Raw genomic sequence first — 18689 nt, 5'->3', positions numbered from 1 at the left:
GTAGCAACAATGACAAATTACCAACTCAATCCAATTTGCTCCTTCTTTAAATTGGGCTATAAAATAATCCAAGAATTTCCCAGGTCTCAGTAGGGGGAGAAGGAGCACCAAGAAAAATAATAAACATCAGCACACCCCAGAGACACCTCTAACAGTGAAAACTTTCCATTTGCATTCCAGCTCCAGTCTTCAGGTATCTATAATTTCTTGTTTTCTGCAGGTGATTTCGGAGACGCTGCCTCTCAGAGATCTTGGCACAAACGGTTTCTAAAATCACAACACAAAAATAGCCTCTTGATCATTTCTCTGGTGGTAGTGGGCTTCCAGCAGACTTAGCTCCTCCCCCCATCCTCCACACTTATTTCATGCATGAGCCTGCTTCAAACTCTGGGCATAAAGGAAGTGACCAACTTCAGAAAAGTGGCCTCAAGCTGTCAGTTTTCCCACTTCCCCTATTCTTGTCCCATTCTAATGATCTTATCTTCTTGTCATTTTAGGAGAAACTTTCAGGGCAGAACTAGGACAAGTGCTGAGAAGATGAGTGCCAAGGTGGATTTGGAAACAAACTTAGCCGAATGTGTCTTAAATGCAGGAAAAATCATGCTTGGGAATTAGCAAAGGAAAGAAATGAAACCTCAATAGCAAAAGAGACAGAATAAAATCATCATGAATGCAATATGCGCTCTGCTTAATGCTGGTGGTGGAGTGGTTCAGGCTGAGATTGAGAACAAAAACTATAATTATGGGGGCACCTGGGTGGCTCAGTGGGTTAAAACCTCTGCCTTCAGCTCAGGTCGTGATCCCAGGGTGCTGGGTACGAGTCCTGCATCACGCTCTCTGCTCAGTGGGGAACCTGCTTCCTCCTCTCTCTCTCTGCCTGCCTCTCTGCCTACTTGTGATCTCTGTCTGTCAAATAAATAAATACAATCTTTAAAAAAAACTACAATTATGAAATTCATGGAGTAGGACTGAAAATGCCTTCCATTTTTAAAGGCTCTTTAGATGAGATGCAGCAAGGAGACCTCTTTCTGGCTTTTGTGAAGTCATAGAATGCTGAGGCCTCTGGTGTATGACCGGCAACCTTGTCCTCCACTTTGTATCATAGATACAGAACGTCAGCTGATGTCATGAGTTCTCAGGAAGCACTGGCATTCCTCGAAGGGAGAACTCAAGACTTTTGTGAATACTCATGATTCCAAATTGTTGAGTCCACAGAAAGTTCAGGTTGGTGTACAAAATGATGGTAACACAAGGGCCTCAGCTGCTGCTTTATTTGCTAGAACTCACCTTCAGTTCTTAGAAAAGCTCAACTTTATGAAGTCCCTCCATGTTGAATTTACATTGTTCTCAACAGACATGTCCCAGTGCTTTAATGAGAATCTCCCCAGTTGTGTTTCTGCACTTGCAAATACTGAAGGAGGGTATATATTTTTTGGTGTGCATGATGAGACTAAGTCATTGGATGTGAAAAGGAGGAAATAGATCTTGTCGCCTTGAGTAATTCTATTGGTTACTGTATTAGGAAGCTACCTGTCCATCACTTCTGCACACAGAGGCATGAGATAAAAATACTCTGTCAAATTCCTTGAAGTGCATGATCAAGGGGCCCTCCATGGATATGCCTGTGCAGTCAAGGTGGAATGATTTTGCTGTGCAGTGTTTGCCAAAGTGCCAAGCTCCTGGCAGGTGAAGGACAATTGTGTGAAACAGCTGGTAACAAAGGAATGGATAGTTTGGATTATGGAAGCTGACCCAGGTCAGGGAGCAGAATCCACAATGATTGCAATGTTCGCAGGGGCAGGGACGAGAGATGGGGAGGCAGGAAGGGGGGTATTATTTTAGAATCTAGGGAAAGAGAAGCACTCTCTGAATTGCAGATGCCTGATTTGTTCTTTCCAGTATATACAGTTGGTAGGTCACTGCCCTTCGTTCCTTCTGCCCATCTTGAATACATGGCTTTCAACAAAAAGTTGTTGCCCTGGGCTAGTAGACCAACTAGAGGTTGGTGCATGGGGCTGTATGAAAATTTTTATTTTCATATCTTTTCTTGTGTTCATATTCAGGTTTCTTCCTTTCCTTTCTGAATATGAATTCATTTAATTATGTAGGAAATTCCTTTTTGCGTGCGCATATGTGTCCTCTTTAACTTACTGCCACTTTCCCCAGCCTTTCCCTTCTTATTCCCCCGATTAAACATTCTCCGTTTCTCAGTGTCCCACTTCCATTCTGAACTCAAATATGACCAGTCTGTGGCTGGCCCCCTCCTTTCTGGCTTTTCCTTTTCAGAGCTAACATGTGATGCTAACTGCGGCCAGAGTAAGTGTAAAAGTGTAACCAGAGTAGTGGTAAACCAGAGTATACATCAGAGTAAGTGTTGGTGATGTGTGTTCCTCTTGGAAAACGAAAGCCCAAGATGAAATTAGATAAAATAAATAAATGGGAACTTCCTCAGAAGTCCAGAAAAACTAAGTCCATTTCAGAGTCTTCTCAGAAATCTGTATCTATTGACCTTTATACCTCCTATCTTTATATTTTAAAATATAAATGTTCTCAAAATATGGGGCAACTGGGTGGCTCAGTGGGTCGAGCCTCTGCCTTCGGCTCAGGTCATGATCTCAGGGTCCTGGGATCAAGCCCCGCATCAGGCTCTCTGCTCAGCGGGGAGCCTGCTTCTCCCCCTCTCTCTCTGCCTGCCTCTCTGCCTACTTGTGATCTCTGTCTGTCAAATAAATAAGTAAAATCTTTTTAAAAAAGAATATATAAAGAACTTACACAATTTTTTAAAAGGACAAACCACCCAGGAGACAAATGAACAATAGTTAGAAAGGTATATTGCTCAGAAAAGGAAACACATATGTCCAATAAAATTATGAATAGTTGTTCAATCCATCAACAGTGAGCGAAATGCACATCAAAACCACAAGTAGATAGCATCTTACACTGTTTAATTGAAATATCAGATGTTGGAGAAGTTGTGAGCAACATAATCTTCTGTACATTGCTGCTATGAAATCAATGGGGTTACTCCCTTTGGAAAACAAATTTGGCACTACCTTGTTTAGTTGATCATTTGCATACTCTGACAGTAATTCTTTCTAGTTTCTAGAAACTAGAAACTAGTTTCAAGAGCAAAATGTGTACATGTGCATCAGTTGATGTATATAATATATATATGTATACATGTATAGATATATGTATATATAATATATAATATATAATTGGAGAGATCCCTATGACTGCTTATAGATTATTATTTGTAATTGCCCCAAACAGGAAACAACCAAATTATCTGTTGTTACAATAATAAATATAGTATATTCACATAGTGAAATATTATTCAGTGGTGAAAAATGTATGTACTACAAATACATGAAAGCACAAGGCTGAATCTGAGTGATATGTAAGTACATCTCGTCACAACCTTACTCATAGATTTACCCAATTCTTTTATTGATTATATAGTATTTCATAGTATTCCTAAACATGGATGTTATTAATTTTAGTTACCTTCATTGTGAAATATATACATATATGTATTTTAAAGATTTTATTTATTTATTTGACACACAGAAAGAAAAATCACAAATAGGCAGAGAGACAGGCAGAGAGAGAGGAAGAAGCAGGTTCCCTGCTGTGCAGAGAGCCTGACATGGGACTTGATCCCAGGACCCCGAGATCACAACCCGAGCCGAAGGCAGAGGTCCAACCCACTGAGCCAGGTGCCCTCATTGTAAAATATATTATACATACAGAAAGTACATAGAACAAAACTATAACTTAATAAATAACTAATCAGTGAGGAGCACTTGGTTGGCTCAGTTGGGGGAGCGTGTGACTCTTGATCTCAAGGTTGTGAGTTTGAGCCCCACATTGGGTGTAGAGTTTGCTTAAATAAATAAAACTTTAAAAAATAATTCTTACGCAGTGTAACTACTACCTAGGTTAAAAAAAAATAGAACTTTGCAAACACTCCTGCTACCACTTTTTTAACCAGTCCTTTGTTTGATGGAGTTTTATATATTTTATATATTATATATATAATTTTTTCTATTTTGATATTGTTTTTTCAAAATTTTAGAAGATTTTGTTTATTTATTTGAGAGAGACACAGAGAGAGAGAGAGAGAGCATGAGGGGGGTAGGGCCAGGGGGAGAAGTAGACTCCCCACTGAGCAAGGAGCTCAGTGTGGAACTGGATCAGTCAACCTACAGAGCCATCCATCTGCCCCATAATTTTTTCTATTTTAAATAATGCTACAATATACATTTTTCTAAAAATGTCTTGAGGTGTTCCTCAAAGATAAATTCCAAGTAGTAACAATTGGTTGTAAATTCAGGTGAACATTGCCAAATTGTAATTCAAAACATATACCAGAATACACTTTCCCCAAATGGTATTATCATGACATTTCTCTTCTAGAAAGAGGTTAGAATCATTTTGTTCTACTGAAAAGAGGACAAGTTGAGATTATTTTGATGGCAACTACATGAAATTGATAAATGATTTGGGGGAAGAACTGGCATTTTACAAGAGTGAATTTTCTTATAGTTGAACATGGGATGTTTGGCCACTTATTAAAGTCTTCTTTTACTATATTTTATCAAACTTAAGAAAATAATATTGCACTATTATTTTATTTACCACTAAAAAAGAAAACATTACCAATTAAATTAGAAGATGTATCTTGATTTCAGAGATGTTAGAGTACATTTATAATTAGCAGAATATGATACATCGCTCAATTGTTTCAAAATTTTATCCGTGTTGTTACCATATATGTTAAATTTTATTCCTAGAATGGTAAGTCAGTCAGAGAAAGATAAATACTATGTCACACCTGTGTGGAACTTAAGAAAAAAAAAAAAAAAAGAAAGAGGCAAATCCAAAAGATTCTTAACTGTAGAGAACAAACTGGTGGTTACCAGAGGGGAGATGGAGGGTGGGGGGAATGGGTGAAACAGGTGAGAGGGATTAAGAGTACATTTGTCATAATGAGCACCTAATATAGAGTTGTTGGATCACTCCATTGTACACCTGAAACTAATATAACACTGTGCATTAACTACACTAGAATTAAAAATTTTTTCAATTGATTACTAGACCCAGATCTCTTTTGTTGTTGTTGTTGTTGTTTTTTAGGTTTTATTTATTTATTTGACAGAGAGAGACACAGTAAGAGAGGGAACACAAGCAGGGGGAGTGGAAGAGGGAGAAGCAGGCTTCCTGAGGAGCAGAGAGCCTGGTGCGGGGCTCGGTCTCAGGACTCTGGGATCATGACCTGAGCTAAAGGCAGACCCTTATTGACTGAGCCACCCAGGTGCCCCTAGACAGAGGTTTGTATGATAGTGATTTCTTTTTTCTTTTTTTAAAAAAGATTTTGTTTATTTATTTGACAGAGAGAGATCACAAATAGGCAGAGAGGCAGGCACAGAAAGAGAAAGAAGCAGGCTCCCTGCTGAGCAGAGAGCCCCATGACCTGAGTTGAAGGCAGAGGCTTTAATCCACTGAGCCACCCAGGTGCCCCTGAAAGAATTCTTAACAATTGAAGCAGAAAAATCCAATTGTTGGGGCGCCTGGGATCGAGCCCTGCGTCGGGTTCTCTACTCCTCAGGGAGCCTGCTTCCTCCTCTCTCTCTCTCTCTGCCTGTCTCTCTGCCTACTTGTGATCTCTCTCAGTCAAATAAATAAATAAAATCTAAAAAAATAAAATAAAAAAAATAAAGGAAGAAAAATCCAATTGTCCGTGTGAATTATCATTCTGGCTTCTGCTTTGTCTGGAGCAATATTCAAAGCAAAAAGACAATGAGTATACTGTATTTTTGTTTCATTCAGTTGCTTTTTAGTCAAACTGACAACCTCTACCTTTTTTTTTATTTTATTTTATTTATTTATTTGACAGAGAGAAATCACAAGTAGATGGAGAGGCAGGCAGAGAGAGAGAGAGAGAGGGAAGCAGGCTCCCTGCTGAGCAGAGAGCCCGATGCGGGACTCGATCCCAGGACCCTGAGATCATGACCTGAGCCTAAGGCAGCGGCTTAACCCACTGAGCCACCCAGGCGCCCCCAACCTCTACCTTTTAACTGAGTACTTAAATTAACTTTTTTAAACTTTTAAAAACATCTTATTTTCAAATACTTTAAGATTTATAAAAAGTTGCAAAGGAAGCACAGAGTAGTACAGAAGAATCCCCTATATCCTTCACCTACTTTATATGCTATTTTCTTTTTAAAGAATTTATTTATTTGACAGAGAGAGATCACAAGTAGGCAGAGAGGCAGGCAGAGAGAGAGGAAGGGAAGCAGGCTCCCCGCTGAGCAGAGAGCCCGATGCGGAACTCGATCCCAGGACTCTGGGATCGTGACCCGAGCCGAAGGCAGTGGCTTAACCCACTGAGCCACCCAGGCGCCCCTATATGCTATTTTTTAAAAAGATTTAATCGACAGAGAGAGACAGTGAGAGAGGGAACACAAGCAAGGGGAGTGGGAGACAGAGAAGCAGGCTTCCCGCTGAGCAGGGAGCCCAATGCAGGGCTCGATCCTAGGACCCTGGGATCATGACCTGAGCTGAGGGCAAATGCTTCATAACTGAACCACCCAGGTGCCCCTATTTTCTAGGCTATTTTAAATATGATTATTATTATGTTTGAGGTTTAATCTACCCTACTGCTGTCTTTTTCCATTTTCTCATCTATTCTTTATTCCCTTTTCCCTGTTTTTCTGCATCCTTTTTAGAGAACAAACTTATTTTCCATTTTTAATTTTTTAATCTTTTTAAAAAAGTTCCAGTGTAGTTAACACAGTGTTTCATTAGTTGGAGCTGTACCATATAGTGATTCAACACTTTCAAACAGCACCTGGTGCTCATCACAGCAGGTGCACTCCTTAATCCCCATCACTTATTCCACCCATCCCCCACCCACTACCTCTCTGATAACCATCAGTTCTCTACAGTTAGGAGTCTGTTTCTTGCTTTGTCTCTTTCTCTTTTTTCTTCTTTTGCTTTTTTAATTTCTTAAGTAACAAATCAAGCTCGTGAAAATTGGATGGAAACACTCGGCGAACTTGGTCCAGCGGCAGGGGCCTTAAGGGGAGCCGCCTGGGCCTGCCACGTGGTCCGGAGTGGTTGCTGTCCCAACCCCACGAGAAAGTGCTCGAAAAGCCGGGCCCATGCCAAGCCCGAATCATCTCAGACCAACGGACACCTGTGGCTTCTACTCAGCCCCCTGGGGAGCCCACCCCAGTGCCGGCAGATCGGGTCTTTCATGCCCCCAGGCCCCAACCCTAGTTTGGGTTTTCAGGCTTCCATCACCAGAGCCCTGGCCCCAAAGTGCTCAAGCTGGAGACCTCTGAGCCACACCCCAGAACTCTGCCTGCCACCCAGGAAAACCACGCCGTTTGGAGCTGTGCAAAACCCTCAGAGTGGGAGAAAACTTCAAGCCACCCTGAAACCACTCACACTTTCAGAGGCTCCTGGACACAAACTCGAAGGTTGACACTCAGCCTGACCCCCACCCTCAACTCAGACTTCCTGGGAGCTCACCTCAGTGCCAGGAGATCGGGCCTGTCATGGCCCTAGGCCCTCACCCTTGCCCTCAACACATAAAAAAGCGCTTAACACCCCTCAACATTAGGGAAATACAAATCAAAACCATAATGAGACCAACTCACACCAGTCAGAATGGCTAAAATGAACAAGTCAGGAAATGACAGGTGTTGGCAAGGATAGGGAGAAAGTGGAGCCCTTTTACACTGTTGGTGGGAAGGCAAACTGGTGAAGTCACTGGAAAACAGTGTGGAGGTTTCTCAAGAAGTTGAAAATAGAGCTACCCTACAAACCCTGCAACTGCACTACTGGGTATTTACCCAAAGATTCACATGGAGTGATCTGAAGGGTCACCTGCACCCCAATGTCTATAGCAGCCATGCCCATAAGAGCCAGAGTACGCAAAGAGCCCAGACATCCATCAACAGATGAGTGGATCTGTATGGATAAATATACCACTGAATAGTATGCAACCCTCAAAAATGAAATCTTGCCACTTGCAATGGCATGGGTGGAACGAGAGGGTATTATGCTAAACAAAATAAGTCAATCAGAGAAGGGCAATTATATGATCTCACTGATAAGTGGAATTTAAGAAATAAGACAGGATCATAGGGGAAGAAAGGAAAAAAGGAAGCAAGATGAAACCGGAGAGGGAGTCAAAGTAAAAGAGACAATCTCAGGAAACAAACTGAGGGTTTCTGAAGGAGAGGAGGGTGGGGGAGTGGGGTGACTGGTGATGGGCATGGGGAGGGGATGTGCCGTGGTGAGCACTGTGTGCCTTGTAAAATAGAAGGATCTCAAGCCGGTACCCCTGAAACAAATAACACATTATATGATCATTATAAAAAAGTGAAAGAAAAACATCTAGAATAAAATGTAAACTTAGTAAAAATAAATAAATAATCTCACCGATAGAAAGAAAACAAACAAACAAAAAGACAAGCAAATAGGCAAGCAAGCAAACAAGCTACCAAGTGACCTGGAGTCACCACACTCCAATTTCAAGCCAGATTACAAAGCTGTTGCCATCAAAACAGTATGGGACTGGCATAAAAGCAGACTCACAGGCCAACGGAACACAGCAGAAAGCTCGGAAACTGATAATCATAGTACTTTTGGCAAAGTTTATTCATTTGTATATTAAAGGTATATTTCAACTTAGCTCTGATAGAATTATTAACTCTGAATGGGAATTAATAATATTGATGTCCTGTTCCAATGTTTGCTTCCAATAAATGCATTTTTTAAACATGCTGTCTTACACCCAGCAGAAAACTAGCAGAAGATTTGAATAGAGACTCTACCAAGAAAGATCAATGGATTGCAAGTAACTACATGTATACACCCATGTGTCAAAACTTAACAAATTGTACACTTCAAATATGAATATGTGGGGTTTATCTTATGTCAGCTATCCCTCAATAAAGCCATAAAAAATGCTGTTTTAGATAAATATGTATTATAAAAGAGGGATCATTTAGAATCCACACTTTCAGGAAAAATTAAATTCACTTTAATAAACCTACCACAAAAAGGAAAAACAGATAGCCATCATCACAACTGAGAACATCACAAAAGAAGACAATCAGACACAATCTGGAGTCTGATCGAAGAATAGAATACTACTTAAGTAGTTCTGCCCCAATGTTCAACTTGTTGAAAGCTGTAGATTCAGCTACTCAATTACGAAAACACAGTCATCAGAGAAAAGTCCTAACAAAGAGTATGAAGACGTCGCCAATGAAGTCCACAGTGCATATATTCCGACAGGAAAAATATTTTCCCAACAAATAAACTGTAAGACAGGAAGGAAGGAAGGAAGGGGAGAAAGAAGAGAAAGAAAGATGAAGAAAAAGAAAGGAAAAGAAAGAAAGAAAGAAAGATTGATTCAGAAACTAACCCACACATATATGGTGTTAACTTATGACACAGCAGCAGAACATACACAATGGAGAAAGACTGTCTCTTCTGTGAATAATACTGGGGAAACTGGACACTAAATGCAGAAGAATGTGACTGGTCTCTTTCTTACACCACACACACAAATTATGACTTGAACATAAGAACCGAATCCACAAACCTCCAAGAAGAAAACACAGGTAGTAAGTTTCTGAATCCTGGTTTGGTGAAGAGTCTTTTACCTTTGTTACAAAAATAAACAAGTGCAAGGACATCAAACTGAAATTTCTGCATGACAAAAGAAACCATCAAACCCTTAAAAGATAACCTCCCCATTATTGATGTCCTGTTCCAATGTTTGCTTTCAATAAATGTATTTTTGCATTTATTTAGAAATGAGAAAAAATATCTGCACAGCCTATGTGTGAGAAGAGGGTAATATCCAAAATACACAAAACACTCCTTCAAATCCAAGCAAAAACTGAATAAAAACTGGGGGGAATATGTGAATAGACACTTTCCAAAGATGGCATACAAGTGGCCAACAGACACAAGTGGCCAAACAGAGAAAGTTGTTCAACATCACTAATTGTCGTCAGGGAAACAGAAGTCAAACTGTCATCAGCTATCGCCTCACAACTGTGGGAACGGCAATCATCCCAGAGACAGACACCCGGTGGGTGTGTGGACAAGGGGACAAGGGGACCCCGTACGCTGTTGGGGGAATGAAAATGGGAGCAGCTGCCGTGACAAACGCTGTGGAGGCTCCATGAAAAATTAATGCAACTACCACATGACCCAGTAATTGTTTCTTTGGCAAACACAAAAACACTCCCTCCAAAAGACAGCTGCACTCCCATGTTCACGGTGGCATTGTTCACAATAACTGGACATGGAAACATCGACCTTGGGAGCCTTATGCTAAGTGACTCAGATACAGAAAGACACACACCAGAAGCTCTCAGGGACACTCCACATGGAAAAAAATCCTTAACGCATAGATAATGAGAACACATGGGTTGTTGCCAGATTCGGGGATGGTGGGAGGAAACGGGTGAAGATAGTCAAAGGTGCCGTGTTTGAGTGCTAAAATTCACAAATCATGGAATGTTCTGCGCAGTATGGAGACAAAAGCTAACCCTGCAGGATGGGGTATAGGCGCCCCTGCTATTTGAAAGTACAGTGTTCCTAGGAAACCTTTCACAGCAGAAGAGGTGTAAATGGAAAAAGGAATGACCATTTATTTCTACAGAAAAGTGAGTGAGCATGCTCAGACACCAAAAGTTCCTTCTCTTTGGCTCTTCTTAGGTCTCAGGACACAACATCCCAATGGATGCCCAAAATAAATGGAGATAAAGCACAGCAGATGCTCACAGACACAATTCAAAGCCCCTGGTGGCTGAACTCAGAGAGCAGTGCCCAGGTAGGAGTTGGTTGGGGTGCACACCGCCTCTGTAGTGGCCTCTGTAGTGGAGCCTGATGCCCGCTCTTTGACTTTTTTCATAAGAGAGAAATCCTCTCCAGGTTTCTTCCTGCTACCGCAGTGGCATAATAATGTAGATCTTTCAAAAAAGCCAAGTGTGTTGCCATGAATTTTGAGAAAAGTGGGGAAGACTTGTACTTGAAAGTTGTTGAGGGAGTAGAAGTTCAGAGTTCTCCCAGACACAAGCATCAGCAGGTCCACTGTGAAGGACACCTTCCTCAGCAGGTGGAACACGGACTACCTCCTTCCCCCAGAAACCTCCTCCTTCATCTCACTTGGCACAGGGAGCAAGAGCATGAAATTACCTCAATTCCTCCTTTCTCCCATTCCCAATATCAAAGCCATTGGCAAACCCTGTGAGCTCCATCTAGAATAGGTACCTAGAATAGCACTAACCCCTCCTTCCAAGGCCACCTCTCTGGTCCACACTGGAGCCCATCTCTTGCCTGAGTTCCTAGAAAAGCTTCATCATTGACCTCCCTTCCCCATCCTCAACCTTGTGTCATCTGTTCTCAACACTGTTGACAAGATGACCCAGTGAGACAGGGTCCCATGGGGCCACAGCACTGTAATGGCTTTTGTCACCCTATGGTCACCTTCCTGAGGTCATGTCCTAAGCTGTCTCCTGTGGCCACAGGGCTTGTTGCTCCTGGACATACCTGGTATGTTCCTGCCCCAGGGCCTTTGCATGTGCTTTCCCTTCCATTTAGAAGACTCTTCACGTGATATCACTCACCTTCTTCTGAACTTGACTCAAGAATCACTGTCCTAGTGAAGACCCACCTGGCCCTTTAATGAACAGCAAGCACTGCCGCCTCCTCCCTTTCAGCATCCCAACCCTGTCTCCTGCCTTCTATTTCCAGAGCAGTTATCACAGTCACCAGGCCATCTTGGCAATGGCGCAATGGAGCCCTACCTGGATGGTTTCACCATTGGACTCCCTCCAATTTCCTAGTCCAGAGCCCTGGGGGAAAAGGTGACCAGAGCTCTTGCACAGCCAGGATGCCCCAACAATGGGTCCCCCTACGGCATCCTAAAGACCATCAGGAAAATGAGGCCTAAGAGGAATCCACTTGCACATGAACCCTGGAACCAGACACCTTCCTCAATTCCAGGTGAGCACATACACGTCCTCCCCTTGCCTGATGTGCTCACCTGAGAAACCTGAGTAGAGAAGGATCCCAGGGTCCAAATCACCCTCTGACCAAGGTCCTGGGAAACAGACATCTCTCCTCCCTGCACCAACCACCTGCAACTGGTGTCTGGCATCCTCCAGTGCTGGGGCAGAATGGTGCACCTCTCCCTCTTTCCTGGGACGTCATCACAAACCAGCTTTGCTGCACAGTTCTCAGGAAGGAACCTGCAGTAGCAGCAGGCTGCCAGGGTCAGTCCCGGTCTCGCACATCAGGCCCCATGTGGAACAAGAGCTTCAAGGAGACTGGTGTGCCATGTGGTCTTGGAACCTAATGACAGGAGTTGAGATTTCAGCTCCATGAAAACTGGCCTCTGGCACTCAGCACAGGAAAGTGGAGGATTTCTCAGGGGTGGCTCTGGAAGAAGAGCTTCTGCTGGCTGAATTCACAGACGCCAAGCAGAGGACATCTGTGGGGCCTCATCTCAGGAAGCAATGGGCACACTGGACAAAAATCTAGAATGCTGTCTGTGGGCTGCTTCCCACCAAGCGCCCCGCTGAGACGAGGGCTGGAGAACCAATAGGAAGCAAGTTTCTTATCTCCTCTGCAGCAGGAGGGCTGGCTGGGGAGCAGAGTCCTGCCCCTGGAGCAAGCTGGCCTGTGCATCAGGACAAAGGCCAACCACCATGGCTCACAGTCTCCCAGCTCTCTGATCTCACTCCTCTGCCAGGCTCACAGCTGCTGACACGGTGACTCCTAAAACCCAGAGACTGCTTTCCTCCCCAGTGTAATGCTGCTCACAGAGAAGCAAACTCCAGCCTCAGCAACGTGTTCATCATTAGCTCTGGAATTCCCTGGGCTTGTCTACACTGGCCCATCCAGATCATTCCTCAAGTGCCCTAGGGTTACAAGCCACTTTCAAGCTGCCCTTCAAAAGGCAGGAGTGGGTCCACTGAGGCACACCAGTCGAGCGACTCTGTGTGGGAAACTCAGACAGCATCTTCCCTGAACACCAACGCTCCCAAGTCCAGGCTTCAAACCCTCACTCACTGGGCATGGGGCACCACGTCAGCATGAACACTGCTCTTTCAAATCTCTTGTCTCCCATTCCTTCAATCAGAAACCAAGGTCCAGTCACCACCCTATTTTCTCTTCAGGAATTAAGGAAAAGGAGAGAATAAAACACTATGTGTGGAGGGAGGAGCAAGACGTGGAGGTGTAGGAGATATAAATATCATCAGGTCCCAGGAGTTCAGCTAGATAGTTATCACCATTCTGAACACCTGCAAACTCAACAGGAGATAGAAGAGCAGAAGAGCAGCAATTCCAGAAACAGAAAATCGACCACTTTCCCAAAGGTAGGACATGCACAGAAGTGAATCCAAGGCAACCTACAGGAAGATAGACCATGAGGGGAGGGGCCAGCTCCCGGCAAGAGGTGGAGCAGCAGAGCACAGAATCAGAACATTTAGAAGTCTGCTCCACTGAGGGATGTCGCTCCAGAGGGTAAGTGGGGGGTGGAACACTCGAGGGGACAGTGTAGTCTCAGGACCCACGGGGTCACAAAAAGACCAGGCGTGTCTGAGTGTGGCAGAGCTCCCGAGTGTTGGAGCGGGTAAGCTCATTCCAGAGACGGAGCCGAGGAGTCAGTTCTCAGCTCCCGCTTACCTTAAACTGTGATCCAAGGCACAGTCGGACCACTGCTCTTCCAGCAGGGACCGCACAAGTGGAAGACCTATGGAGATCCCCTCTTTCCTCTTCCAGGAGGAGTGCCACAGGAGGGCATGGCAGGAATCTGCTGGGTTTGGAGACTCCAAACCAGCCATGCACCTGTGATAAAACACTTGGTCACAGGCTGGGTGAGCACAGAGTGCAGCCAGAAATGAGGGAGATGGAAGGGATTGACTACTTTTCTCTGAGGGTGCACCAAGGAGTGCCTCCCCAAGCTCTGGGTTCTTCTGGGCTAGAGATTGGGAGGCTGCCATTTTTATCCCCCTCCTCCAAAGCCCTACAAAAAGCCTTCAGAGAACAAAACCTCCCGAGACGAGACCAAAACTGCGCAGAGTACTTAGCTTGGCACCTGCAATTCTACCTCTAGCAAAGACATTTGAGAATCATGACAATAAGCCCCTCCCCCAGGAGATCAGCAAGAACATCCAGCCAAGTTCAGTAATCAATGAGATCTGTGGAACTCCAGAGCTAGGGGAATGCAACACATAGAAGTCATGGGTTTTCCCCCCATGATTCTTTAGTCTTCCAAAGTTAAACTTTTTAAATTTTATTTTTTCTTATTCTATTGTTTTAATTTTTCCTCTTTCTTATTTTAACCTTTTTAAACTATTTTATCTTATCAATACCTTTTTAAAAATCTTTTAAAATTTTCATTGTTATAGTCATATTCTCTCCCGTCATTGTATTTAACCTTATTTTTTGTATACCAATAGGTTTTTTTCCCCTTTAAAATTTGAGATACAATTTCTTCTAATAGATCAAAATATACCCTAAATCTAGTGAATGTCTTTGTTCTACTTTTCAGCCTGATCGCATTCTTTCCTCTTTTTTTTTTTTTCATTTTTCAACCAACTTCTTATCTTATCAATTCCCTTTTTAGAATATTTTAAAATTTTCATCTTTACAGTTTTAGTCCATCCCTTCATCATGTTTACCCTTATTTTTTGTAATATATGTATGTTTTTCTTTCTTTCAAATTTTGGGAGGCAATCTCTTCTAACAGACCAACATACACCCAAAATCAAGTGTGTGGCTCTGTTCTATTCACCAGTCTAATACATATATATATATATTCTTTTTACCCCCATTCTTCTCCCCCTGGTTTTGGGTCTCTTCTGATTCGGTTAGTGTATATTTTTCTGGGGTTGTTGCTACCCTTTCAATATTTTGTTCTCTCATTCATCTATTCTTTTTTTTATTTAATTTTTTAATTAAAAAAATTTTTTATAAATATATAATGTATTTTTACCCCCAGGGGTACAGGTCTGTGAATTGCCAGGTTCATTCATCTATTCTTTTTTTTTTTTTAAGATTTTATTTATTTATTTGACAGAGAGAAATCACAAGTAGATGGAGAGGCAGGCAGAGAGAGAGAGAGGGAAGCAGGCTCCCCACCGAGCAGAGAGCCCAATGCGGGACTCGATCCCAGGACCCTGAGATCATGACCCAAACCGAAGGCAGTGGCTTAACCCACTAAGCCACTCAGGCGCCCTCATTCATCTATTCTTATCTGGATAAAATGGCAACGCAGAAACACTCACCACCAAAAAGAAGAAAAAAAAAAAAAACAAGAGGCAGTATCGATGGCTAGGGACCTAATCAATACTGACATAAGTAATATGTGAGAACTAAAGTTCAGAATGACGATTATCAAGGTGCTAGCTGGGCTTAAAAAAGGCATGGAAGATATTAGAGAATCCCTTTCTGGAGAAATAAAAGAACTAAAATATAACCAAGTTGAAATTAAAAAAGGTATTAATGAGGTGCAAACAAAAACGGAAGCTCTTACTGCTAGGATAAATGAGGCAGAAGAGAGAATTAGTGGTACAGAAGAGCAAGTGATGGAGAACAAAGAAGATGAGCAAAAGAGAGACAAACAACTACTGGACCATGAGGGGAGAATTTGAGAGATAAGTGATACAGTAAGATTAAACAATATTAGAATAATTGGGATCTCAGAAGAAGAAGAAAGAGAGAGGGGGCAGAAGGTATATTGGAACAAATTATAGCAGAGAATATCCCTCAGAAAACAAAATCTTGCCATTTGCAAAGACAAGAGTGGAACTAGAGGGTATTATGCTGAGCAAAATAAGTCAATCAGAGAAAGTCAGCTATCATATGACCTCCCTGATATGAGGAATTTGAGAGACAGGGAAAGGGGTCTTGGGGGGTAGGGAGTAAAAAATGAAACAAGATGGGATTGGGAGGGAGACAAACCATAAGAGACTCTTAGACTCACAAAACCAGCTGAGGGTTACTGGGGGGTGGAGGGTATTGATAGTGTGGCTGGCTTATGGACATTGGGGAGTGTATGTGCTATGGTGAGTGCTGTGAAGTGTATAAGCCTGATGATTCACAGACCTGTACACCTGGGGCAAATAATACATTATATGTGCATTTTTTAAAAAAGCAATAAAAAAGTCTTTGGAAATAAACAAACTTCTCTTATAATGTGCACACACAAATCTGCAGGAATGTAAGCTGAAGCAAAATTAAGATTCTTCCTCATATCTAGTCACCAAAACTTCATTCTTCATTATATATACTTAATTTACCATTAATCCGTTTATGAAAAAGTAAGATAACATTATAAGAAAATACAATTTGGGCTTCCTCCCCTCTGATTTTTATATACAGAACTGACTGCAGTATATTTTGGCCAATAATAGTAATTTATATTTATTAATCATTTACTATGTGCTAGGCACAGTTTTAAATATCTTACATCCTAATCAATCCTCACAAATATATGAAATATTTACTGAAGTATTCATACCCACTTAAAGATAAAGGAAATAAGCCATTGAGAGTTTAGGTAAATTTCCCAAGACATCACAAATAGTAAATGGAAGATTTGAACCAATGAAGTCTGGGTACCGACTCTTTGCTGCTCAACTTCATTCTTTTTTTGTCTAAATTAGACTCTACAGGGATCATGAATGCAAAAAGAAGGCAAATTGGGACTGTTGAATTTAGAAATGGGTATATTGGTAAACTGTCAACAGTGTTTAATAGTTGAAGTCATTGGGGCACCTGGGTGGCTCAGTGGGTTAAAGCCTCTGCCTTCAGCTCAGGTCATGATCTCAGGGTCCTGGGATGGAGCCCCGCATTGGGCCTTCTGCTCAGCAAGGAGCCTGCTTTTTCCTCTCTCTCTCTGCCTGCTTCTCTGCCTCCTTGTGATTTCTCTCTGTCAAATAAATAAATAAAATCTTTTTTTTTTAATAAATAAAATCTTAAAAAAAATAATTGAAGTCATTATGTCCAGGATCGTCCTGGGTTATTCCCTCTCTTATTTTATTACAATTAATAGTGCCTCTTTTATTCTCAAATTTTCCTTGTTTGGAAAATTAATTACAAATCCATCTTATAAATAATGCATTTGTGCTATTAGAACATAAGCTAACATTTCAAGGTTATCAATAAACAGGACTTGACATGTTGAAATTAAGATTATCACAGACTCTTTTATTCTTTGGGGGAAAGTCAGTCATTGTACTTCAAATTAAATGAAAGTATAATAAGTTAAATATATAAAATATTTGGGGTAAACATACAGGTAGAGATTACTCAATAATATTGTTGATGGAACTGATATGTGCTCAATATGTTTCTTTACATATTTATACAACAGGGAAAGTAATCATTGACTTACTTCCTGTTTTTTTATTTAATGATGCCTTTCAGTTTATCCACTGTGGTTTTCTTTTCTTTTTTTTTTTTAAGATTTTATTTATTTATTTGACAGAGAGAAATCACGAGTAGATGGAGAGGCAGGCAGAGAGAGAGAGGGAAGCAGGCTCCCTGCTGAGCAGAGAGCCCGATGCGGGACGGAGGGGGGTGGGGAGCAGGCTCCCTGCTGAACAGAGAACTGATACAGGGCTCAATCCCAGGACCCTGGGATCACGACCTGAGCCGAAGGCAGCGGCTCAACCCACTGAGCCACCCAGGCGCCCTCCACTGTGGTTTTCAATCTTATCTCCTATTGATAAGCTATGAAAGATATCTAAAGCTAAAAGAACAGATTGAGCTTCCAGCTTGAGAAAAATACATTGTCTTAATTTGAAATATTTTTTAAAGATTTTACTTATTCATTTGACAAATACAGATCACAAGTAGGTGGAGAGGAAGGCAGAGAGAGGGAAAGGAGGAAGCAGGCTCCCTGCTGAGCAGAGCCCAATTCGGGGCTCGATCCCAGAATGCTGGGATCATGACCTGAGCCAAAGGCAGAGGCTTTAACCCACTGAGCCACCCAGGCGCCCCTAATTTATAATATTTTAAAATTCACCATCATTATTCTCCAAAACTCCAAACTATAGGACCCTTTATTGAAGATGTGACATGGAAAACTTCAGATGCCTTTTGGTAAGGAGAGATTATGGCATTATTTAAGTGGATTATAGCTGCCATAAATCTATTGTTATATCAACTGAACAACCTTATTAACCCCTCCCCTCCCCCAAGAAAAAGGTAGAAAAACCTTTGGGGAGCATCTTATGGGACATGAATTAAATAATAAAATAAATCTCTCATTCAAAGAACATGGTGATTATAATAAATTATATCTTTTTAAAATTTGACTCATCAATATATTCGACTCTTTATATATAGACCAAAAATATTCAATGTAAAGTACTTAAACTTGATTATATAAAACCAGTAGGCTGCATAAGACAATTAGCACATGGGGCTCTCTGCTCAGCAGGGAGCCTGCTCCCCACCCCACACCCACCGCCTGCTTCTCTGCCTACTTGTGATCTCTGCCTGTCAAAAAAATAAATAAGATATTTAAAAGAAAAGCAAGTAGCACACATAGAAGTAACAAAAACTATATTTTTATGAAGCAATAACAAGACAAGAGTGCTCTAAAAACTAAAGCATGAACGCACGCAATTTGGGTA

General features: G+C 41.8%; 1 pseudogene; it reads left to right on the top strand.

Annotated features, from left to right (window-relative positions):
- The first annotated feature begins 537 nt into the window (after positions 1–537).
- LOC132003228 (schlafen family member 5-like) lies at positions 538–11882 on the top strand (annotated as a pseudogene).
- Positions 11883–18689: the final 6807 nt, after the last annotated feature.

This window comes from Mustela nigripes, chromosome 16, assembly GCF_022355385.1.
Source record: "Mustela nigripes isolate SB6536 chromosome 16, MUSNIG.SB6536, whole genome shotgun sequence".
Lineage (NCBI taxonomy): Eukaryota > Metazoa > Chordata > Mammalia > Carnivora > Mustelidae > Mustela > Mustela nigripes.
The sequence above is the reverse complement of the archived record's forward strand: the minus strand, read 5'-3'. Positions and strand labels throughout refer to the sequence as shown.